The following is a 27373-nucleotide window of genomic DNA, read 5'->3' as shown; positions in this document are numbered from 1 at the left end:
ATGTCCATTTAGTAGAATCAAGCATGACTTACACGAGTAGACCACATGCCCATGTCTATTTAACAACCTTGAACACGAATTGAAGAAATCAAACACGGGGCGTGTCACACGGGCGTGTCCCTGTCGAGCCCAAGTTTAATCCTATTCGGAAAAGGCCACTCTTGAGGGCTTTTAGGCATTCTAAAGCCTATTTAAACTTACTAGAGGAGGATTAAGGGGGACACACGGAGTAGGAGGTAAGGAATTACTCGAGGAAAGCCAATTGATCCATCTCAGAAGCCGGATTCACCTTCAAGACTGAAGATCTCCCTTTAATTCCCTTCAACAGTTCTTGGGTTTTCTTTATGTTTTGTTATCATTATTCTTTTGAGATATTTTCTTTCATAAATATGAACTAAACCCTCTAAATACCTAAGGGGAATAAAACATAAGATGGATCTTGTTATTATTATCTGAATTATATGATAAATATTTAACTTGTTCTTAATCATGAGTTCTTAATTCTTGCTTTAATATTCCAGGATATTGATTCAAGTGTTGATGTGCTTATTTAAAGGAGTAAAAGTCCTTGTCTAGAGATAGGGTGACATAATTTTTCCGGATTAGGGTGAAACCAAATAAGGGAATCCATAGATCGAGTTAATGCAACACTGGGGGTTTTAATTAGAAAAACATTTCAATTAATCAACCTATGGTTAGATGTTGTTAGTCTCGAGAGAGATAATAATATAACTTAGGGATTTTTACGGATCAATTCAAGTGAAAAATCGTCTAATTCAGAGTCAATAACAAGTGAAGTCTAGGTGGATTTTTCCCTTAGGTATTGTCCAAATCATTCAGTTTCCCCAAAAGTTATCTCCCCAATTTACTTCCTGTGCATTCTTAGTTTAGTAATTAGTTTAGATAACACAAACCCTTCTATGTTTAGGCTAGATAATAAAAAGAAAGTTAATACTAGTACTTTTAGTTCCTTTGGGTTTGACATCCCGGTCTTTCCATAAGCTATACTACTGTTCGATAAGGTGCGCTTGCCTTTGTCGTGATCATAGTTAGTTTTTGAGAACGGGCATTCATAAATTACAAAACTTACCACGATTCACATAACGTTAAGTTTTTGGTGCCGTTTTCGAGGAACTAAGATATTAGGAACACTTGATTTTTATTACTTTAGCCATTTTACTTTTATTGTAATTTAAATTTTATTTTCTTTTCTAATTTTTCATTTATTCGCTTCTGGCAGGTTTTTATAGTGTATGACTAGAAGAAACCCGTCAGGACCATTACTTTTTGACAGTGAGATTGATCGCACAGCTCGCAAAAACCGAAGAGAAATAAAGAGAAGCCTAAGATACACAAGGAAGAGTAACAGGATGATAGTTCCACCACAACTGAGGAGATGGCTGAAAATCAGGAAAACCTGCTACCTCCTGCGATAGCTGCTGATCCAGTGAATCAGAATCCTGCTCTACGCACTATGTATGATTATGCTAAACCTACTTTAACAGGAAGTATAGTTAAGCCTGCTGTTGCTGCAAATAATTTTGAACTGAAACCTAACACAATTCAAATGACCCAACAGTTTGTTCAGTTTAATGGTTTGCAGGTTGAGGACCCAAACACTCATTTGGCGAATTTCCTAGAGTTTTGTGACACTTTTAAAATCAACGACATTTCTAATGATGCCATTCGCCTTCGGTTGTTTCCCTTTTTGTTGAGGAACAAAGCTAAATAGTGGTTGAACTTGTTACCACGAGGGTGAATCACTATTTGGGAACAAATGACCGAAAAATTTTTACTTAAATATTTTTCGCCGGCTAAAATGGCTAAGTTGAGGAATGATATCTCTTCTTTTGTGTAGATGGATCTAGAGACACTCTATGATGCATGGGAGAGATACAAGGACCTATTGAGAAGGTGCCCTCACTATGGGATACCTTTATAGTTGCAGGTTCAAACGTTTTACAATGGCGTGAACCCCTCAACAAGGCAACTTATCGACACAGCTGCTGGTGGGACTATCAATAACAAAACACTTGAAGTGGCTTACGAATTTATTGAAGAGATGTCATTGAATAACTATCAGTGGCAAGTCATGAGAACAAAGCCGACGAAAGCAGCCGGTGTTTTCAACCTTGATGCGGTTACTATGATATCTAACCAGGTAGAACTCTTAAATAAAAAGATTGACGGTTTCTGTGGTTCTACTCAGGTACATACAGTGATGAGGTGTGATTCAAATGGAGGAAGAGCATACACAGAATATCAACCCTTCAACCCTAGCACCGAAGAGGAACAAGTTCAATATATGGGTAATAATAATTTTAGATCTCAAAATAACCCATATAGTAACACATATAATGTAGGTTGGAGGAACCATCCCAACTTCTCGTGGGGTGGTCAAGGGAATCAAAGGCCACAACATCCTCTAGGTTTTCAACAACCACCTTACCAATAGGAAAAGAAGCCAAACCTTGAGGAGATGATAACAATGTTTATCTTGGTATCGGAAACTCACTTTCAGAATACTGAAACAGCACTTAAGAATCAACAAGTGTCGATCCAAGGGCTCAAAACTCAGATAGGCCAAATCGCCAAATTGATTTCTAAATGGCCATAAGGTAGCCTGCCGAGTAACATTGAATCTAACCCAAGGAAACAACTCAATGCAATTACCATTCAAGATGAGGAAGGGTTAGTTGAACCTGAACCAAAACTAAGGCAAGGAATTGGGGTAAGTAAAAGCAAAGGTGAGGTAACCACAGTGAACAAACACCGGTAAGTAAAGAGGACAAACTTCATGTGCCATACCCCAATGCGACAAGAAAAGACTGCACAGATGAACAATTCGGTAAATTCCTTAAAATATTCAAAAAATTACATATTAACTTACCATTTATTGAAGCTCTTTCGAAGATGCCAAACGCCGTCAAATTCTTAAAGGAGCTTTTAACAAATAAGCGGAAGTTGGATGAGGCGTCGCATGTAGAGTTAAATGCAGTTTGTTCAGCCATACTACAGAATAAATTGGTCAACAAATTAAAAGATCTAGGGAGTTTTACGATTCCTTATTTAATTGGTAGTTTAGATGTTAATAATGCTTTGGCTGATTTAGGGGCTAGTATCAATGTCATGCCTTATAAAATGTTTAAACAACTAGGTCTTGGGAAACCCAAACAAACTAGGATGAGCATTCAGTTAGCACTAGGGGTATTATTGAAGATGTACTCGTTAAAATTGACAAATTCATTTCCCAGTTGATTTTTTTGTTCTAGACATAGAAAAGGATAGTGACGTGCCTTTAATTTTAGGAAGGCATTTTTTAGCAACTGCTAGAACTATAATTGATGTTTAGTATAGGTGAACTCACGCTTCGTGTGGGTGAGGAAACAATCACTTTTCAAGCTCGTAATTCAAGTAACACATCAAATATTGAAGGTGATTGTATAAATCATGCTACTAATACTAATCATGTGGTGAAACCTTCTTTGTAGGAAACACGTTCAAAGAATACACCTGAGCCATGTTTGAGTAATGATAAGGGACCCATCTATGAAGAACGAAGGCTACAGGTTGAGGAACTAGATGAGTGGTGGACACAGAAATCGAGATCACATGATAAACCAAAACCATGCCATGATGAGCTAAATATTTCACCAAATCAACTTAAGGTTGGAGACAAAGTACTATTAGATGCAGCAGACCCTCGGGTTCCACCTCTGAACCTAATAGAGAAATCCCTCTTATGGTACTTAGCATTTTCCCATACGACACAGTCGAGGTAATTCATCCCAAATTCGGTATGTTCAAGGTAAATAATACTTGTCTAAAACCTTATTTTGATAAAATTTATAGCAGGGATGAGGAGTGTAAACTCCTCACACCACCATGACCATGCAACAGAGAGGTGAGTCGAGCTTAGACTCTAAATAAGCACTTCTTGGGAGGTAACCCAAGCATTAAACTCATTAAATAACGTTTAATTTTTCTTTAACTATTCATAGTCTAGCTGCATGAAATGTTGACATTTGGTAAGGGCAAACACGGCCTAATCTACAGGCGTGCCTTAGGCTGTGCGCATACCACAGCCAGAGACACGGCCGTGCGATATGGCTGTGTGAAAGCAGAGCAACATTTTTCCTAAAACACGGATTCGGTACATTGCCACAGCCATGTTGCATGGCCGTGCGCAATCCTGCCAAATCAACACTGGCGTACAACACGCCCGTGTCTATGAACCATGGTTGAAACTGAGAAATTAGCACGGGCGTGGGCACATAAACACGGGCGTGGGAGAAGCGAACGAATTAACACGGGCGTGCAGCACGCCCATGCCCACCACCCATGGTTGAAACTGACAAAATGACACGGCCATGTGCACTAACAAGCCCAGAGGAACACGGGCGTGTGTGTTTTACTATTAGTTTATTTTTATCTTTGTTTCTATTTTTATTCCATTGTCTCTTATTTACTTTTGAAGACCCTCATCTTATATTCTACCTACCTACCTACCTTTATGGTTATCATTGAATTATTCCCTTAATTCTCCTTCACAGGGGTGTCTTCTCATTTATCCCTCAGAATCATACCTTCCTTTCAGTTTTTTCTTCAATTCTTGCTCTCGCTAATCCAAAGATATCGTCCAAAATTTCAAGGTAGTTTCACTTCTCTCCCTCTCTTTTGATATTATCTTTATATTACTATTATACATCTTTGTACATTGAGCATAATGTACATCTTAAGTGTGGGGGGTCATTTATATCATTATCAGAAAAATCCCTGAATTTTGTCTTGTTCTCATGTGATCTTCTCATATCATTATTAGAATGAATTTTGATTAATTTGTGATTTTTATTGATATTTCTTGAATTAAAACATAGGCATTTATGCATTGATTGTTAAACTTTAAGGAATTAGAGAATCAAGCATGATAAGTTGATTTTTTTTTTAGAATTAAAATTTTTTTAGGTTGTTTCCCCAAGTTTAGGTATTATCTTGAGTTAAAATTCACAGGTTTAACATTAAAAAGCCATAATTTTTGTGAGATCTTAAGCCTTTAGAGCATCTATTATTTCTTTCATGCTCACTTTTTTCTATTGCTATGAGTGAGTCAATATTGATTTGTTAGTCTAGAACTTGCTTGATTATGCATGTCAAGACCACACCTTTGATTTGATATGTTGAGATGATAAAGGCACCTAGGTTTAACCCACTCACTCCATAAAATCCTACCTCCATAATTAACCCTTAGTGAACCCCCTTTAGCCTAACAAGCCATTAATTGATTTACCCTTAATATTAACCCAAAACCCATTATTGTTGAAATCCCCTAAATTAATTTGATCCCTATTTTTATGGAGATTTGATTTGAATAAATTACTTAGCTATGTTTTATTTTTGATAGCTAGCCTATGTTACTTGACTTGTTCTTAAAAAAAAATACATACATACAAATTAGTAGTACTTCTTTGTTTTTTGATCCTAAGTATTTAATTCCATACCCATGAAGAAAAGCTCAATTAGGAATGTAAATTGTCTATTGTAGTATTTTTCTAGTTAGGTAATTTTTCAATTCAATCTCGATTCTAACCTAACCAAAGCCAAGTTACAACCCTCTAAAAGACCTTTTGACTGATGTATCATCTCAACATATAGTGGTGGAGATTTGATTTTCACGCAAGCCTATGTTAATAACTATTGACTGTTGAATGCTAAATTTCTTGTCCTTAAATACCTTGAGTGATTTGAGTGAATCTGAAGTGAGGATGTGAAACTCTGTGATATTTTGAATCAAAGGTGATTACTTAGATGAGGGGAGACACCTATGTTTTCAAAATAAAATACTCAACTAGAATGCTTGAAACTTTGATGTTCTTCGAGTTGAATTTTCAATGTATGACTACTTATGGATTATTTTGAGAGACTATTGATGAGAATTATAAGTTGAGAAGAATTTATTTTGATTGTGAGTTGAGGATTTTGCTTGAGGATAAGCAAACGCTTAAGTGTAGGGGTATTTGATAAACAATAATTTATACATATTTTTACCCCATGCTTAGCATATTTTTGGATGAATTATCCTTAGATTTGGTGAATTCGATGCTCCTAATCCTTTAAGTTCATGTTTTATACTTAGATGAGCATGGGAGAGTAAAAAGAGTGAGAAACGGGCTGAAAATGGAGAAAATGGACCAACATGTGAAATCAACACGGCCTGGACTTCCGTACACGGGCAGACCACATGCCTGTGTCCTTTTAGTAAAATCGAGCACGACTTACAGGGGCAGACCACATGCCAGTGTCTATTTAACAGCCTTGAACACGAATTGAAGAAATCGAACACGGGCGTGTCACACGGGTGTGTCCCTGTTGAGCCCAAGTTTAGTCCTATTCAGAAAAGGTGACTCTTGAGGGCTTTTAGGCATTCTAAAGCCTATTTAAACACACTAGAGGAGGATTAAGGGAGACACAAAGAGTAGGAGGCAAGGAATTACTTGAGGAAAGCTGATTGATCCATCTCAGAAGCCGGATTCACCTTCAAGACTGAAGATCTCCCTTCAATTCCCTTCAACAGTTCTTGGGTTTTCTTTATGTTTTGTTATCATTATTCTTTTGAGATGTTTTATTTCATAAATATGAACTAAACCCATTAAATACCTAAAGGGATTGAAACCTAAGACGGATCTTGTTATTATTATCTGAATTATATGATAAATATTTAACTTGTTCTTAATTATGAGTTCTTAATTCTTGCTTTAATATTCCAGGATATTGATTCAAGTGTTGATGGCTTATTCAAAGGAGCAAAAGTCCCTGTCTAAGAGTAGATCTAACATAATTAAGCAGAGTTGATTGCACGCCTTGAGATAGGGTGACATAATTTTGCCGAATTAGGGTGAAACCTAATAAGAGAATCCATAGATCGAGTTAATGCAACACTGGGGGTTTGAATTAGAAAGAGATTTCAATTAATCAACCTAAGGTTAGATGTTTTTAGTCTTGATAAAGATAATAATATAACTTAGGGATTTTTACGGATCAAGTCAAGTGAATAAATCGTCTGATTCAGAGTCAATAATAAGTGAAGTCTAGGTGGATTTTTCCCCTAGGTATTGTCCAAATCATTCAGTTTCCCCAAAAGTTATTTCCCAAATTTACTTCCTATGCATTCTTAGTTTAGTAATTAGTTTAGATAAAACAAACCCATTTATTTTTAGGCTAGATAATAAAAAGAAAGTTAATACTAGTAATTTTAGTTTCTTTGGGTTCGATATCCCGGTCTTGCCATAAGCTATACTACTGTTCGATAAGGTACGCTTGCCTTTGTCGTGATAATTGTTAGTTTTTGAGAATGAACATTCATAAATTATAAAACTTATAACGATTCACATCATATCAGCATCCTACTCAGATCAGTATATTAGAACATCATAGCATACAAATCAAGGTTTAATTAGCCCTTACTGACCCTACAGTAGGCCCACAGTCGGTTGGAGCGACCCGTATGACCTTAAGGAAATTTTTAGAAAAATAGGCCTACATGCCCGTGTGGTTTGCCCGTGTGAGCCTACACGCCCATATTGTACTTGCCCATGTGGCCCACACAACTTGGCCAAAAATCCACACTCCCGTGTGACATGCTCGTGTAGCCTACACGCCCAAATTGGCCTTGCCCGTGTGGCCCACACAGCCAAACTGAAGTCATGACACAGCCTTGTGCTGCGCACAGCCATACCTTCATCGACCACACGACCATGTCTAGCACATGGCCATCCACATGGGTGACCACACGCCCTTACGGCATCGACAGCATCATTTTTCGACTGCATTTTGGGTACACACCAGATACGATTATGCTACGAAACCACTCCTGAAGCCTTCAAAACCTATAAGATAACGGTCAAACGTCCAATTAATAGTCGATTATGAATTAATACATAACACTAAATAACGCACAAGACTTACTAATGACACAAAAATACCTCAGCACGATTTAGGCTATCAGAACAAAACTTCACCAAACCTCACCTTCTCCTATACCATAAATATGTAGAAATTAGTCCCTTAACTGACATATCAAAATGCCAACACCAACGAGTAGTAGAACTGTGCTACAGATACTGAAATCCCACTTACCAGAATGATACAAAGACACCGAATTAACAAGAAGTAGGAACACAATCAAAAAAATAAAATAGAATTAAAGGGAGAAAGAGGAAAAGGGAATAATGGCAGAGAACAGAAACTAACGTCAGATGTTCTCGGGGAGAGAGAAATTAAAATTTGAAACAAAAAGAGATAATCCTAAATATGATAGGATATCCCCTATTTTCCTCCCACTAACCCACTAACCTACAACCACTTCAGAATCCTAACCCCACCGGAATACTTGACCATAACCGAGCCAAAAATAACACCCACGCTTACGTGAAGATTTGAATTCAAGACCTCTACATACTGACTCCCTTACCACTTGAACCAATAGGCTCATTCTGATATAAACTAACAGAGGATTTTATATAAGCCCACTCCACAAAGGTAAGGGCTTGGGTAAAAAGTACAACTATTACAGAAGTGGGACTTGAACCTAAGACATCTCACGCACTCCCAGAACACTTAACCACTGAAGCAGATAGATACTTGTGTCAAATTTTACAAGAACATAAATAAATTAATCAGGGCGTTACAGTCGTTCAAGTAATAAGTAAGTAAAATGAGTTATTGTCTCCATAGGGACTGCGCATGTTAATCGATTATTTTCAAAATTATAAGTCAATAATGTGGTGATAAAAACACAATGATTTGGGTGATGACGATTAAATTAAATTAACTAGATGCAAAATTGATCCCTAATTCAATTTTAAATTAAGTATGCAAATTATCTAAATGTATGAATGAATTTAGCAGCAGAAACACAACTTCAACAATCAATAACATGAATAGTCTAGGATAACTACATTAATTAACTTGATTCAGTTTCATCATGCTTAACAGTGTTCGAAAAGCATTCCATGGCAATTCGATCTTTCATGAGTTCTATAATCAAATTAAGTCCTTTCAGAATCTTTTACTTAGTGAAACATGTATTTTACTAATCATATTAAACTACGGGTTTCTTAGTATTTATGTGAAGCAACAGGGGCGGGTTAGGTTTGAAACAGTTTAATCACATAAACCTAAAAACTATGTAAGATAATAGAGCTCATTAAAGTTATTATGAACCTTCAATTTAGTCAGGATAGAATCTAAATTAAGCATGCACTTTTCAATTATTGCGTCTACTAGCCATCATTTGGTTAGGATCGGTTAGCTAATTCTAATGCATCCAATCATGTATGAATGAAATACATACTTGAATTTAATTGAAAACATGATCGACTGAGGCACAAACATTTTAAACATGAATCAAACAAATCTCATTGAATTAATGCAATAAACCTAGCTAAAAATATTTAAGCTACCATTGTTGATGTCAAGATCACAAAACACATTGTAAACATAATTAATTTAAAGCAACAAGTAAGGGAAGAATAAACTTTATTTCAAGTTGGCAGTTTTGCAGACTCTAATTGACGGTGTTTTTCTTCGCTCCTCTTGTTGCACCTTTGCTAATGGCTCGTCAAGGAGGCCATCTAAGAGATTATCTCTTTAAGGCTTTTGCTGGCTAAAAAATAATGGGAAAATGGAATGATAGGCGTGATGGATGAAAAGAGCAAGAGAGGAAATGAAGAGTGTTGTAAAAATGAGGGATGAAGAGATGAGTAAGGGATGATTGAAAAGGTGAGATAGGTGTGGTATTTATACTTGAAGTACGTGGGTGAGTTTACTACAAATAGCAGCAATAATCCCTTGGATTTCTCCCTTCTATGGGCGGCCATGATATGCAGAAGAGAAGGTGGTTTGGTTGCTTGATTTCTCAAAAAAATCTTGTGTGTCAATTTCCAATATTCTTCCAAGTGTAGGGACCTCCAAATAATTGTCCCAAAGTTGATTTTTGGTTGCCCAAGTGTGGTTGTGTAACACCCCTAACCCATAACTGTCGCCAGAATAGGTTAGGAGGCATTACTTAACCCACAACACAATTCAGAATAATTGTATATCAAATATTAAATCATTACAGTAAATGTCAGTCATTCACATTCATTAAGAACATAAAATCGAGCATACAATAATTAAACGTGTATTCGGGACTAAATTGATAATATATAAAAGTTTCAGAACTTATAAAAATTTTTAACTTTTCAAAGGTCGCTAGTGTGAACAGGCTGTGTGCCTCACATGTCCTTAGACACACTTATGTGTCTAAGCCGTGTCAAAACAGGGCATAGTTACTCACTTGCTCACACGACTACAAGACACACTTGTGTGACTTAGCCTTGGACGAGCCTGACTTAGGCCACACAGCTAGCCAAACGTCCATGTGCTTTGGTCATGTTTGGGTCTGACTTACAATTGTAGGGTACTCTAGGGGACACATGACCGTGCAACATAGCCATGTGTCGCACACAGCTGAGACACACGCCCATGTCTCTGCGCGTGTGGACAAAAATATGCCATTTGAATAACCAATTTGCCACCCCAAAATGGGTCAACCTACAAGCAAAGAAACAAGCATCTTTGCTCAACCATTTCAACCAATATCTATACCAAAACATTCACCAATTATATCTTAACAATATCAACCATTTTCCTACTTATAAACCTTTCCAAACTTACCAACTAAAACATACCACAATTGCATATTAACATCTCATACCATAAGTGTAAGACCCTAATTTTGGGCCTAGAAGTAATAGGCCTTGAGTTTGGGATCGGTTAGAAGGCCGCTTGAATAAAAGAAAGGTGTTTAAATATTTTATAATTGTGTGTTTAGTTTAATTGTTAAATTATTTAGGGAGGGTTGGTAGTGAGGAAAAGGTCCTGGGTTCGATCCAGGGCTTTAGCAAAATTTTGCATTTCTTTTTCTAAAGAACCCTAAGCATTAGGTGGAAGGCTTATTAATAAGGCCTGGTAAAATTTGACACAAGGAAGCATGTGGCCTAGTGGCAAAAGGCGTATGTAGTAATCTCAAATGCTCAGGATGTTCGGATTCATCACGTGAGTAAATCAATATGTCATCAATAAATACAACAATAAATTGATCTAATTACGGTCTGAAAATTCTATTCATCAAATCCATAAAGATAGTAGGTGCGTTAGTCAATCCGAAAGGCATAATTAAGAATTCATAGTGGTCGTACCTCGTTCTAAAAGTAGTTTTCGGAATATCTGAATCTTTCACTCGCAACTGATAATAACCTGATCTCAAATCTATTTTTGAAAACATAGTAGTTCCTTTCAATTGATCAAACAAATCATCAATTCAGGGTAAAGGATATTTATCCTTGATAGTCACTTTATTCAACTGATGATAATCGATACACATTCTCATCGTACCATCTTTCTTTTTCACAAATAAAACCGAAGCACCCTAAGCTGAAAAACTCGATCTGGCAAATCCTCCTTTGGTCAACTCTTGCAACTGGGACTTTAATTCCTTTAACTCTGTCGGAGCCATTTTGTACGGAGCTATTGAAATCAGAGTAGTATCAAGTACCAATTCAATACCAAATTCTACCTCTCTAACCGGAGGTAATCTTGGAAGTTCTGAAATACATCAGGGAACTCATATGCAACAGGCACTGATTCAACTTTCTTTTTTGACACTCTTGAATCAATCACATATTCAAAATAAGCTTCACAACCCTTTCTCACCGTACATAAAGCTTTCATCGAAGATATTACAGTAGACAATCCATTCAAATCACTAGATTCAATTCTGACTATTTCATCATTCTTGCATCTCAAATCAATAGTTTTCCATTTGCAGTTCACAACAGCATCATGCAAAGTTAACCAATCCATGCCCAGAATTATATCAAACTCATCAAAAGGTAACAACATCAGATTAGCCAGAAAAAAAGTGTCTCGAAACATTAATGGACAATTCCTGCATACTTTATCAACCAGAACACATCTGCCTAGGGGGTTTGAAACTCTAATTACAAATTAGTAGACTCTACAGCTAAAGTCTTATTGTTCACTAAGTTCATGCATATATACGAATGTGTCGATCCAAGATCTATCAAAGCAATCACAGAAATATCATAGAGAGTAAATGTACCCGTAATCACATCTGGCTATGAAGCTTCCTCGCGAGCTCGGATAGCATAGGCTCTGGTAGGTGCATGAGCTTCAGATCTAACAGCTATGTCTTTTGTTCCTCTTTGACTACCGCTTATATTTCCTGAATTTTTGGGAGGTCTACCCTGAGAAGCATTACCACTCTGCCTCAGATTCTGAACATTATCTTTTTCAACTAAATCTGGGCAATCTTTTATAAAATGATTTCTTGAACCACAACTATAACGAGCTCGATTATTACTTTTCCCCAGCATTCATTGAAGTTTTGTCTTCCACATTGATCATACTCAGGCTTTTCATTCTTTGCAATATCAACACTGGCAACAAACATAGCTGAAGATTTGAAATTCGATTGCGATCTAGCATGATCTCTGTTCGAATATCCCACACTAGTTTTTGAATGACTGCTATCATCTCTAAACTTCTTTGATCTAGATTGAAATGATTTACCCAATAATCTCTTTCGTACCTCTCTAGCTTCAAAATCAGCTTTTCTTTTCTCTTTTCCAAGATCTTCAGCTTTATATGCTCGTTCCACTAGTACAACGAATTCTTTGATTTCCAGAATCCCGACTAACAAATGAATATCCTCATTCAAACCATCTTCAAATCTTTTGCACATTATTGCTTCTGAAGATACAAATTCTCGGGCATACTAATTCAACCTTACAAATTCAAGCTCGTATTCTGTTACAGACATACAGCCTTATTTAAGCTCAAGAAACTCTTTACATTTCTGATCAATGAACTTTGACTAATATATTTCTTCCAAAATTTAGCTTGGAAGAAATCCCAAGTAACCCATTCACTCGAAACCATAGATCTCAAAGTCTTCCACCAATGATACGTCGTATCTCTCAGAAGGGAAACAACACATTTTATACATTCCTCGGGAGTCAAAGACAATTCATCAAACACTCTTATTGTATTCTCTAACCAGAATTCGACCTTTTCAGCATCATCGCTTGTTGTAGCTCAGAACTCTTCAGCACCATATTTTCTAATCTTATCGACTGGTGGTCTAGTTAACTGAACGTGATTCACTAGTGGCATAACAGGAGTTTGAGGAGAATTAACCAAGGGTGGATGTTGTTGTACAGCCGGATTAGTTCTAATATATTGGGTGAACCAATCATTCATCATCTAATAGAAGGCTTGTTTAGCCTCATCATTACGGGTACTCGTAGCTGGTAGAGTGCTGGAGCAGGTGCATTGCTTTCAACATCATCTACTACGGCTCTTTTGGGATCTATTTATTATATAAAAGCACATTTCAAAGTCAGGATTCATCACACTATCGCAGTTCATAAATATGACATGTATAGCTAGACTCACAAACGCTATGGTAGTCCTAGAATTGACTAAACCATGGCTTTGATACCAATTAAAATGTAACACCCCTAACCCGTAATCGTCACTAAAATAGGTTAGGAGGCATTACTTAACCCACAACACAATTCAGAATAATCGTATATCAAATATTAAATCATTACAGTAAATGTCACTCATTCACATTCATTCAGAACATAAAATCGAGCATACAATAATTAAACGTGTATTTGGGACTAAATTGATAATATATAAAAGTTTCAGAACTTATAAAAATTTTCAACTTTTCAAAGGTCACACGCCCGTGTGAACAGGCTGTGAGCCTCACATGTCCTTAGACATGCCCATGTGTCTAATTCATGTCAAAACAGGGCATAGCTATTGACTTCCTCACACGGCTACAAGACACACCCGTGTGCCTTGGCTGTGGTTGAGCCTGACGTAGGCCACACGGCTAGCCACATGCCTATGTGCTTTGGCCGTGTTCGGGCCTGACTTACAGTTGTAGGGTACCCCAGGGGACACACGACCGTGCAACATAGCCGTGTGTCGCACATAGCTGAGACACACGCCTGTGTGGACAAAAATAGGCCATTTGAATAATCAATTTGCTACCCCAAAATGGGTCAACCTACAAGCAAAGAAACAAGCATATTTTCTCAACCATTTTAGCCAATATCTATACCAAAACATTCATCATTTATATCATAACAATATCAATCATTTTCCTACTTGTAAACCTTTCCAAACTTACCAACTAAAACATACCACAATTGCATATTAACATCACATACCATAAGTCATTATCAACTATAAGTTTAAACACCAAATAGCCAAATCACATGGCTAAGTATATACATCACAAAACATATGTAATATCCTGAATTAGGGCTTAATCGGAATAGTGGTTTCGTGACCACAAATCCGAGATAGAAATAATTATTTTATAATTATTTTGATGATTATGATATGATTGCATGATTGTGTGAAAATTTCGTGATGAAATTCTATGCCTAAAGTGCTTAAATTGAAAGTAGGGACTAAATCGAATAAGCTGCAAAACTTGCATTCTAGAAGTTTTTAGTATGAAATTGTTTTGGAATATTAATGAGGAGGTCTTAAATAGCAATTTGACCAATTTTAATTTCATGGACAAAATTAGGACATGGAAGGAATTTTTGGAAAGTTTAGTAGTAAGGGTATTTTGGTCATTTAGTTATTAAAATGAATTAAAAACAAAATTAAAAGCCAAATTTTGTCCATCTTCTTCATTAGGCCGAAATTTCAAGGGTTCTCCATAGCTAGGGTTTGTTTCAAGCTTCCAAGCTCCATAGTAAGTGATTCCAAGCCCCGTTTTTAATGTTCTTTACGTTTTTGGAATCCCGGTAGCTCGATTAAGCTTATGTTAGCAATAATTCAACCTAGGGTTTATATTTGGAAAAATACCCATAGGTAAAATTTGTGTATTTTGATGTTTTATGATAGAATATGAGGTTTTAAATTATGTTAGACAACTTGTGCCACTCGGTTTTGAGTGAAAACGAGTAAAAGGGCTTAATCGGCAAAAATACCTAATAGTCACAAGTATATGTTAGAGAGAGAATTTGATCTTTCCATAGAAGGGAAAAGTGATCAGCATGTTATAAAACATAAGAATAAGGAATAAAGTTTAATTCCCGAGCCTAGGGGCAAAAGTGTAATTATGCAAAAGTTTAGGGGCAAAAGTGTAATTTTTCCAAAGTTCGTATTAAATGCTGTTTTGATGAATGTATGTATTAAATAAGATTAATTTGGCATTATAGATCAAGAGAAACGAGATTCAAGTCGCGATCGAGGAAAAGAAAAGATTATGGACTAAATTGCAAAATCTTTATATTTTGGTACCAAGGTAAGTTCATGTGTAAATGTAGTAACATAATTGTCATTTTAAGCAATTTAATGTTGTTTATATGATATGATGCTGATTATTATCATGAAATATTATGCTTTGTGGTTATTGTTGAATAATATGTAATTATGTGAATTACTGGATGAGTATGAACTATCACCGAGTATCGGTTCCGATATTCCGTGGAAGATGGCAAAGATGTGAGATTGAGGAAAAAAAATCCCGTTTGAACCTTAGGAATAGATTAGGATACAAGTGACATGTCACTAGGATGGTTGAGCATCCGAACTCGTTGAGTTGAGTCCGAGTTCACTTATGGATGCGAATGTCCGAACTCGTTGAGTTGAGTCCGAGTTCACTTATGGATGTGAAAGCTCGAGCTCATTGAGTTGAGTCCGAGTTCACTTAGGGGTGGGTTACATGATTTCTTGATTACATATGAGGCACTTATGTGCAAATTATCCGTGTATCCGAGTTGTATTCCGATGTGTTCAACGGGTGAAATTTCTAGTGAAATAGAAGAACACTTAAGATGCAAGTGACGTTTTGGTAAGTGTTGTGAAATGGACACTTTGGACAGGTATGTTCTTAACCCTCGGGTTGAAATTAGATACAACAAGGATAAGGTGGTAAGATGATGAATGATGTTTAGAAATGTGATATATGTTTTGGTGATACCATGCTAAAGTTGTTTGGTATATTTGTATTGTTATGTTACTTGTTATTTACATATGAACTTAGTAAGCATTTATGCTTACTCCCTCCTCTTTATTTACTGTAGTTTGAACAAGCCAGCTCGGGAATCGGGACGGGTCGAAGGTTCGATCACACTATCCAAAGGACTTTCATCTGGGTAAATGGCTTGTAAAACTTAAGTATGGCATGTATAGCAATATACTTATTTTGTGTAAATAATTTTATGATATGGCCATGTTTGGTTGAGAAAATGTTTGATATTGATAAGTCATGGTGATGGCTAATTTAGATCATGTTTGATATTATGGAAGTTTAATAGGTTATCTAGTTCATAAAAATTCATGGAAAGATGAAACTTGCCTTAAAATGTAATATTGCTGCAGCAATGACATGAATTTGAAAAATCACTAAAATAGTATAAATGGAAATAAATAATGAGTAAGTTATGAAATTTAAGCTTAATGAGTCTATTTTCATATGGATTTAACAAAACAGTCATATAAATTATATTTTATGAGATATTTAAACTTTTGTGAAACAGGGCCAGAGTTATTTCTGGATCCCCTATTCTGACTTTAAAAATTCATAGTAAATTTTAAAAAAATAATTAGAAGTTTTTATTTATATTTAAAGATTCCTTATTGAGTCTAGTTTAAAGAAAAACAAACCTCGTAGTCATTGAAATTCTTTATGCAGAGATATCTGATTTGTAATACACAGATGTCAGAGCAGTCGAACCCTGAAACAGGGGAGATTTTAACTAATAAACTGTACTAATTGGCCCAACCAAAAATTCTAGAAAAAAATTAGTAAATAGATATATGAGTCTAGATTTAGGTAAAATTTACGGATCTTGATTTCAAGTTTCGTAACTCGAGATATGATTTTTCTTGTAACTGTGACGCGGGTAGTTAGAAAGCTGTGAATGTAGAAACAAATGATTTGAAGTTCTTAATTTGATAAATTATGTTCGGTAACCCCTCAAGCTCGACTCCGGCGACGGTTTCGGGCGTGGGGGTGTTACAACATAATCCCACAACTACTAGCCTATACATGCCATACTTTAATATATACATTTTCAAAGTACCAAAATAAAGTTTGATAGTGTAGTGACGATCCTGGATGATCCCCGAGCTTACAGTAGCTTCGATATCTATAAAACAATGCAAACACACACAAAGTAAGCTTTCAAAAACTTAGTAAGCTCGTACCAAAAATCATCAATACATAAGTATTTATAAATTCTCAAATCATCTATCAAATCTATACCAACACAATCCACATGTTCATACCAAATCAATGAGCTTCACATACATAGTATCATCTACCACATAGGTATCGTACATACCTGAATCTTCCCGTACTTATTCACTTTCATTATCACCTTTCGTTTAAATATTTTAAGACTTTCCATAAATTATTCGTGCTTTGAACATCTGCACACTGAGTGCTGCAACAGTTAGCCGAAGCTAGAATGATTCTGCACACTTAGTGCCATCTTAACTAACCGAAGCTAAGTCGATATCGCACACTTAGTGCCTCATATAGCCGAAGCTAGTTTAAATCGCACACTTAGTGCCAATTACCATTGGTTTATCATCGTATTCATCCAAACCAAACATATATACAATGTATATATAATCAAATCATCAAAGTATACTTAACATCATGTTTTAAGTACGAACTTACCTCATACTCTGAATTGTTGACTCGGACCATTTACTCTACAATCTTCGACTTCCCTCGGTCTAAGTCTGAATTCCTCTTTTCTTGATCTATATGTATTCAAAATTAACCATTCTACTCACCAAATAATTCAAAACAATCCATATACACATATTTAGGGCATTTTACAAAATAGCCCTCACATTTGTACATTTCGACACTTTAGTCCCTAAATCACAAAATGAGATGATTGAGGTATATATTTTATTTATGAATATGACATGGTTATAAGTTTCATAATTGTGAATTCACTAACCTTGTGAGGTTTGTGGTGTGCATAGGAGACGAATGAGCTTACGAGTTGTTTAATGAATTTTATGTATGAATTGTTAGTTAAATCCTATTTGGTAACTTTGAGTTTGCATTACATACGAGCTTACTAAGCATTGATTACTTATGTCCATTGTATTTCATTTTTTGTAGGTCATCGAAAGTCAGGTCGGTTGGAAGTTCAAGTCGGAGCGCACACTATTCGTTCTTTGACTTGGTAGAAGTTTAATCATTTTGGTTTGGTTATAAATGGCATGTACTAAGAGTTTAAGGATCATATGTATATAACTATGTTTTGTTTTGGTTTGGTTTTTCAAATATGGTAAATGTGCTACTTAATAGGTACTTTTTGTTTGGTATGCTCATGTATATATAAGTGGTGTGATTTATTCTCTTGAAAGTTTGGTTTTGGATGTGGTTTGAGGTATGGTAAAATGGATGTGAATAAAATGCATGAGTTGGTATGTTTGAAATGAATGAAATGGTAAAATGGAACTTGTGATCATTGGATGTGAATTTAGATTGGTGTTTGATTTGTGGTGCCAATGAGAGCATATTGGTCAGACACTTAGGTCAAATGTTTTAGTATGTTTTCGGCATGTTTGAATGTGTGAAAATGGTTTGGCTTGGTACCTAAGAAATGGTTGATGATTTGGCTTGTTTTAGAAGTTATTTGAGGTGCACGCAGGCTGTCACATAGCTGTGTTCTATACACGGTCATATCACACTGCGATGTGGCCTATTTGATTTTTGGTGTAGGATTTTTTACACGAACTTAGGTTGTTAAACGGTTTGGCCATATGGCCATGTCTTTGAGCCACATGGTCTAGGTTTTATCACACAGCCGTGTGACCCCTTTTTTTAGTTTTTTTTTCCATATTTTTTGGTTTTGTTTCATGTTAGTCCTTATTTGTTTTCAAGCTGATTTGAGGGCTATGTGAGCTAGATTTACGGCTTGTATTCATATTTATGCTATGGATTATAATTGGTTATGAATATTTGATATTTAAATTAAATTTTGAATTGTATTAGATTGTTATTGAATTCGTTAACTATCATAATACTTACGTTGGCCGAACCCTTTTTGTAACACCCCTTACCCGTATCTGAGGCCGGGCTAAGGTACGAGGCGTTACCAGACAAACATACAAACATTAAACTAAAATACGAGCCATAAAATTTTATTCATATTTCAAAGCGTTCATTCTCTTACACATAGTCCCTTATTTGAGTCTACTGAGCCCAAAACATACTTTAGAAAGGGTTTGGGACTAAACCGAGAACTTACGAAAATCTTGGAAATTTCATGCTTTAAGGCTCCACACTGTGTCCCAAAGTCGTGTTCCATACACTACCGAGACACATGGTCGTGTTTCACTGTGTGGAATATACCTAGGCTATTTTCCATGTTTTGGTCAACCTTGATCTCTTACACACTTATACAAAATCAAAAGCATATAACATGGTATTCATTTAATGATTAAACATCCTCAATTAAACCACAAACATAGCATTTGTATGTCATCATACATGTGTCTCTCATACTCATTTTACCTTGTTTATTATAGTACCACTTATACATTTATACCAAGATTATCATCTTACCAAATATCTTCAGCTTAATTATTAAGCATTCATATTTAAAGCTAGATCATATCTGTATAAAATACCACGATTCAAATGCGTAGAATAACATGTTTGCCTAAAACATTTCAATTCAATTCCATACCCAACAAGCATTACATTGAGACTAGTCATATATATATACATGTCATGATACATAACATTCTCTTTTTGTTTTCTTATAAACACATATCATTTATTTCATTATATCAATATTTCATATACCATAGTTTCCATGTATTCCACATATATTTATTTTCCTCCTCCTCCTCTCCATTCCACATCCTTAATGTATATAGCATTCTTGTAAGTACGATTTCACAATTTACTAATAAATGTTCACATCAAACTGTCCACACAAGTCATAGTGACTTAATTATTTATAATTCGAGCTACAGAGCTCCAAATTAAGATCCGTAAATTTCTACTGAAACTAGACTCACATATCGTTCCACCATAAAATTTTCATAATTTTTGGTTTAGCCAATTAGTACAGTTTATTCATTAAAATTTCCCCTATTTCAATTTCTGACAGTTCTGACTTCTCTTCACTAAAAAATAATTATCTCACAGTACAGAACTTGGATAATGTTCTTGTTGATTTATCTTGAAAATAGACTCATTATGGATTTTAAAAATATAATTTTTAGCCTCTAATTATTTTTCTCCAAATTTTTGTTATTTTCCAAAGTCAGAACAGGGGATCACGTAATCATTCTGAATCAGTCTCACGAAAACATAAATATCTCAAAATATAGAACTCCTTTGCTTTCTATGTTTCTTTTATATGAAATATACTCATTAAGCTTTAATTTGATATCTCATTTAGTCTCTGATTCAATTTATACTATTTTTGGTGATTTTTCAAAATCACGTCACTGCTACTGTCCAAAACAGTTTTATTGCTAATTCACTCTTTCACACTTTCTTTGTATTAACCTCATTTTAACATACATATCACAAATCATTTTCACGACATTTCATACATCACAAGTATAGGCCCATGATCACAAGGTCACCATAAAATCATCCTCATGTATAACTTACTTGTTTATAACCTTACCACATCCTGGTCACTTAATGAACACACCATTCACATAACCAAGTTCCTGCACATATTCATCACAAAACTCACAAAGCAATACATAGAGAGTCTCCCGTTGAACACTTCGGATCAATCCTTGATACTTGGTGTTTTTAGCACATAGCTCCACCCATCATATAGTTCGGCTCTCTTGTACACATGGTGAACACTTAGTACCACCCATGTGACCTAGCCAGTTTATCTCGTAGCTCTCTTGTCTACAAGGTGTCCTTCACTTGGAACCACGCATGCGACCTAGCTACATATATCCTGTAGCTCTCTTGTCTACATGGTGTACACATAGTATCACCCATTTGACCTAGCTACATCATAATGTCTTGTAGCTCTCTTGTACACATGATGTGCACTCAAGACTATACATGTGACCTAGCTACATACCATCTCAGATCATCCAATCTTTCCAAAGGTTCAACCGGATTTCTCTCTTTTCCAACAATTTCACCAATCAAGTAATTATCCACAAACATATTTCCAATATTTTTATAAAATATCATAATACAAGTAATAGTGATGTATTACTTACATATAAACTTACATCTTATTTAATATCAACGCAATAACATTAAATTACACATTGTCTTATTAAAAATCATATGAACTTACAATTTCCCATAATATCCATAATCATAGAAATCACATTTATGTATGATAATTCAATGCACTTCATGTACCATAGACATATTTTTAAATCAATTCATAAACTTGGCACCATAATCATTTAATTTAACATAATTCAATTAATTCACTAAATTTAACTTTCAAATATAAATTACAAGATTATTGTTGTATTATTATCATACCAACTTACATACTTTCAACACCTCGGAGATCATAGTAAATATATCAATTTTACATTGAAACATGCATAAATTAATGCTTATTATACATATGAACTTACCTTGATATTAAAACGGTCATTTTACCAACTTTCCCAATTTTCGATTTTTCTCTCATTCTAGGTTCAAATCTCATTTTCCGGGATCTAAAACATCAAATTTTACTTATTTAATTAATTTACTATTCAAAACAGTCCTTAACTCAAACTTTGGAAAAATTACAATTTTGCCCCTAAACTTTTGTATATTTACACTTTTGCCCTTAGGCTCGGGAATTAAACTTCATCCCTTATTCTTATGTTTTATGACATGATTATAATTTTTCCCTTCTATGGCAACATCAAATTCTCACTCTAACATATACTTATGACTATTAGGTATTTTTACCGATTAAGCCCTTTTGCTCGTTTTCACTTAAAACCGAGTAGCACAAGTTGTCTAACATAATTTAAAACCTCATATTCTATCATAAAACAGCAAAATAAACACATTTCAACTATGGGTATTTTTCCAAATATGAACCCTAGCTTAAATTATTGCTAGAATAAGCTTAATCAAATTACCGGGATTCTAAAAACGTAAAGAACTTGAAAAACGGGGTTAGAACGGACTTACAATTGAGCTTGGGAAGCTTGATAATCCTAGCCATGGAGTCTCCCTTGGTATACACGTCCATGGTGAAGAAGATGAGCAAAATTGGCTTTTAATTTTGTATTTTAATTCATTTTACCCCTAAATGACCAAAATACCCTTACTACTAAACTTTCCAAAAATTCCATCCATGTCCAATTTTTGTCCATAACTTAGAAATTGGTCAAATTTCTATTTAAGACCTCCTAATTAATATTTCAAATAAATTTCATACTAGAAACTTCTAGAATGCAAGTTTTGCAACTTCTTCAATTTAGTCCCTAACTTCGAATTAAGCACTTTATGCATAGAATTTCTTCACGAAATTTTCACACAATCATGTAATCATATCATAGACCTCAAAATAATCATAACATAATTATTTATATCTCAAATTTTGTGGTCCTAAAACCTCTGTTCCAACTAGACCCAATTTTGGGCTATTACACTTTTCTTTTCTTTCCCTAGTCTTGTACCGCCCCTATCCCTAAGGATTTTGAATCTTCTCTCATCATTTCTCTAGCATCGCCCCTTGCTTCTCCCCCTCTCCTCTCATCTTTTACTTTTTCTTTATTTTCTCCCTAAGTGTCACCGCTCCTTCCACCACTTTTGGGCCAACCTTTCTTTTCTTTTCCCTTCTCCTCCATTTTTTTCCTCTATTTATCTCTCCTAGCCACCGTACTTGGCACCTTGGACCACCAAACCTTCTTAGATTTTCCCTTACTATCGCGTCCATCACTTTTTGGGCTACTATTTTCCCTCTTTTCCCTTTTTCCTTGTTGCACCTTGCACTCAACTGAAGTCGTCGAACTTTTCATCCCTTGTGCCACCAATTTTTCTTTCCTTGCTGAATCACTTTATTCATTCGGATTCCATTAGCGCTTATATCTATCAAAAATTAATTATGTTCTTAACAACAATAGATCGGTAAGTATAATCTTAACATTAGTTAGATTTGGTTGATAGTACATTTGAAAGTGTGGTTTCTACACACCCCTCCTCTTTTTGTTATGTTATAAGGTTTTGTGGTTTCCCGAATTAGACTAATGCTATTTTTTAACGTAAGTCATGTTTTTCATGTATTTATTGTTTGAAGAGCCAAATCTAGGAGAGATGAATCAAATATGAATTTGAGGTGTTTCAATCGGTCTTATGGTGAAGGTGTTTATCTTAACTAGTGTTGCCATGTGTGCTTTTCAGCATTTGGCTAAATATATATATACATCCCTTGGGATTTTTGGTTGATGATTCCATATCTTGATGATGAGTAAATACTTCTAATGGTTTCGATTTTTCTAAGTAACCCAGACCTGATCTAAAAATAAACTCTAATCCGATACCGAAAAACTATCTATTCAATTTAATGGGTAAAAAAATTGTGTATGGTAGATCTAACTTTTTTATGCTTCCATTTTTTCGAATTGGTATGTTGATCATGTATGTGATGTAATTCCTGTGTTAAATTTGTAGTTACTACTGATGCATATTTACTGCTATTGATAAAATTATAAATTGCTGTTCTTTGCATGGATGTTGCATGTTAATACTACTATCATTATTGTTTACTATTTATAAAAGCATGTCATACTGTTGCATTGAGTTTGAGATACTAAAGGTGGAAGTACCAACTTTAATTTTCGGATTAGATCGCCTATCAAATCTACTGTTATACTAGCGGTTCATCCGCAAAATATTATTTTTGTTGTGCAGGGATGGATAAGTTCTGGGGAACCCTTACTATGGAATGTAGCGGATGGTTGCGTAGGAATTTCATACTATTATTCATGCATATTGTGTATATACTAAAAATTTTACCATGTGGCTGACAATCTGATATGCTCTGATTTCTGCAACTCATGCGTTATATTACTATTTAAATGCTATCTGTCTTTGTGTTAACAACACACTGAGCTTCATAGCTCTTTCTTTAATTTCCCATCTCTCTAGATAACTCGTGAGGTTAGGGCTCGGACTCAGCAATCAGAGCACTGTCACCGAATTTTATACAGAAGTATTTTAAACTCCATTTTACAAGCTTTGTTGATTTTTACATTGTTTACAAATGGACTGTGGCCTGGACTGTCTATTTCTATATAGGTGTTAATTTTAGGATTGACTTTATATGTTTTAAGAACAAACTCGAACACGGCTAAAGTTTTCAAGACATTATTTTTAATTATTTTAAATGGTATAAATATGAATTTTCCTATTGATTTTGGTAATTAATAATTAAATTAAACTAATGTTTTCTTAAAACGAATTAGATTTTAAATGTGCCTTTGAAACTAAAAAATTATTTTTTCTAAAAGCGAATCGTTGCAATTTTATAAGGAGTTAAAATAATATATATAAATATATACTAAAATCTTACAATAACGTTTAATTTTCAAAGCTTGATAGGATACCCAATAATAACAATACTTTATTGAGTTTCAATGCCTTTTAATCAAGAGATGATTTCTCTTAAGGGAAGTTGAGGTTTTTTTTTCTACTTAACTCTTTTTACTGAATCTCAATGTTTTACTAAGCCATCTCGGTGGCTAATGTAACTTCCATAATTTGGTCACAATGTCGGGCCAGGTTGGAAAGTGATAAACTGTAATTTATACATATTTTTACCCCATTTTTAATGCATTTTATGGATGATTTCTATTAGAATTGGTGAATTCGATGCTCCTAATACTTTAATTTCAATTTTTATACTTAGGAGAGCATAGGAGAGCGAAAGGAGCCACAAACGAGCCAAAAAGGGACAAAACAGACCAAATCGAGAAGATGACACGGCCTATGCCTTGCCACATGGGTAGCTTACACGCCCGTGTCTTTCGAGGGTGTCGACCAAGGCTTCCATGATTCACACGGCTTGGCCATTGGCCCACACGGCCGTGAGCAATTTAACGGATCAAATACAGCCTGGCAATCATGTCACACGGGCGTGTCCCTGCCGAGCCCAAGTTAAGTCCAATTCAGAAAAAGTCACTTTTGAGGGCTTCTAGGCAGTCCAAAGCCTATAAATACACCCTAGAAGAGGAGAAAAAGCACACAGAGAATAGGGGGTAAAGAATTACCCCAGGGAAGCCGATTGATCCATCTCAGAAGCTGGATTCATTATCAAGACTGAAGATCTCTCCTCAATTTCCCTTCAGGAGTTTTGGGTTTTCTTTATGTTTTGTATTCTTTATTCTTCTGAGATGTTTTCTTACTTAGTTATGAACTAAATCCCCTAAATACCTAAGGGGAATGAAACCTAAGACGAATCTTGTTATTATTTTCTGAATCGTATGATAAATATTTAACTTGTTCTTAATTATGTGTTCTTAATTCTTGTTTTGATATCCCAGGATACTAATTCAAGACATGCTCTTATTCAGAGGAGGAATAGACCCTGTCTAAGAGTACTTTTGTCATAATTAAGTGGAGTTGATCGAACGCCTAGAAATAGGGTTACAAGATTTTGTCAGATTAGGGTGACACCTAATATGGGAGTCCATAGATCGATTTACTGCTTCCCTAGGGTTTTTCATTAGAAAGAAATTTCAATTAATTCAACTGAGGGTTAGACGTTATTAGTCTCAAAAGAGATGATAATATAGGTTAGGGAGTCTCACGGAACAAGTTGAATGAATAAATCATCCGGTTCAGAGCCAGAATAACAAGTAAAGTCTAGGTGGATTTTTCCTTAGGTATTGTCTCAAGTCAATCGATTTTTCCCAAAAGAAATTCCCCAATTCTTTTCTCTGTGCGTTCTTAGTTTACATAATTAGTTAATTAAGTTTAATAAACAACCCCTCTTTATTTCTAGGTTAAATAATAAAAAGATAGTTATTACTAGTACTTTTGGTTCCCTTGGGTACGATATCCCGGTCTTGCCATTACTATACTATTGTTCGATAGGTGCACTTGCCTTTTCATTGTGTTAATAGTTAGTCTAAGTTTGATCTTCATTATAAATATTTATTACTTATCACGAATGACGCGATCAAGTTTTTGGCGCCGTTGCCAGGGAACTGAAATATTAGAAACGCTAAATTTTTATTACTTTAGCCATTTATTTTCCTTGCAATTTAATTTAATTTATTTATTTATTATTATTACTAATTAATTTACTTTTTCTTTCTCTTGGCAGGTTTTTATAGTTTATGACTAGAAGAAGCCCGTCAAGACCATTACTTTTTGACGAAGAAATCGATTGTACAATTCACAGAAATCAAAGAGAGATAAGGCGAAGCTGACGATACACAGAGAACGAGCAAGAAGACGATACTCAATCCCCAATCGAAGAGATGGCTGAAAACCAAGGCAATCAGTTACCTCCTGCAATTGTGGCTAATCAAAATCCTGCTCCACGCACTATGTATGATTATGCTAAACCTTCTTTAATTGGATATGAATTTAGCATAGTTAGACCTGCTGTAGCTGTAAATACTTTTGAATTAAAACCTAACACTATTCAGATGATACAGTAATTCGTTCAGCTTGATGGTTTGCAGGATGAAGATCCCAACGCTCATTGCGATACATTTAAAATCAATGGTGTTTCTGATGATGCCATATGTCTTCGGTTATTCCCTTTTTCACTAAGAAACAAAGCTAAATAGTGGTTGAACTCGTTACCACAAGGATCAATTACTACTTGGGAACAAATGACCGAAAATTTTTTACTAAAATATTTTTCGCTAGCTAAAACGACCAAGTTACGTAATGATATCTCTTCTTTTGTGCAGATGGACTTAGAAACACTCTACGATGCATGGGAGAGATACAAGGACTTATTGAGAAGGTGCCCTCACCATGGATTACCGCTTTGGCTTTAAGTACAAACATTCCACAATGGTTTGAATCCCTCGACTCGGCAAATGGTTGACGCAGCTGCTGGCGGAACCATCAATAATAAAAAACCGGAAGATGCCTATGAATTTATAGAGGAGATGTCACCGAATAACTATTAGTGGCAAGTCATGAGGACAAAGCCAACGAAAACAGCCGGCATTTATAACGTCAATTCGGTCACCATGCTCTCTAATTAGGTAGAACTTCTCAATAAAAAGATTGATGGTTTTCTTAGTTCTACGCAGGTACATCCAGTAATAA

General features: G+C 35.2%; 2 non-coding genes across 2 annotated transcripts; both read right to left on the bottom strand.

The window, feature by feature from the left end:
- Positions 1 to 1825: 1825 nt before the first annotated feature.
- LOC128281171 (small nucleolar RNA R71) lies at positions 1826 to 1932 on the bottom strand. The gene has a single exon (XR_008271383.1). It is a non-coding gene; the product is annotated as a small nucleolar RNA R71 (small nucleolar RNA).
- A 25042-nt stretch (positions 1933 to 26974) lies between these two features.
- Positions 26975 to 27080, bottom strand: LOC128281062 (small nucleolar RNA R71). Its single transcript, XR_008271278.1, has one exon. It is a non-coding gene; the product is annotated as a small nucleolar RNA R71 (small nucleolar RNA).
- Positions 27081 to 27373: the final 293 nt, after the last annotated feature.

This window comes from Gossypium arboreum, chromosome 9 (assembly GCF_025698485.1).
Source record: "Gossypium arboreum isolate Shixiya-1 chromosome 9, ASM2569848v2, whole genome shotgun sequence".
NCBI lineage: Eukaryota > Viridiplantae > Streptophyta > Magnoliopsida > Malvales > Malvaceae > Gossypium > Gossypium arboreum.
This window is presented reverse-complemented; position numbering and strand designations above follow the sequence as displayed.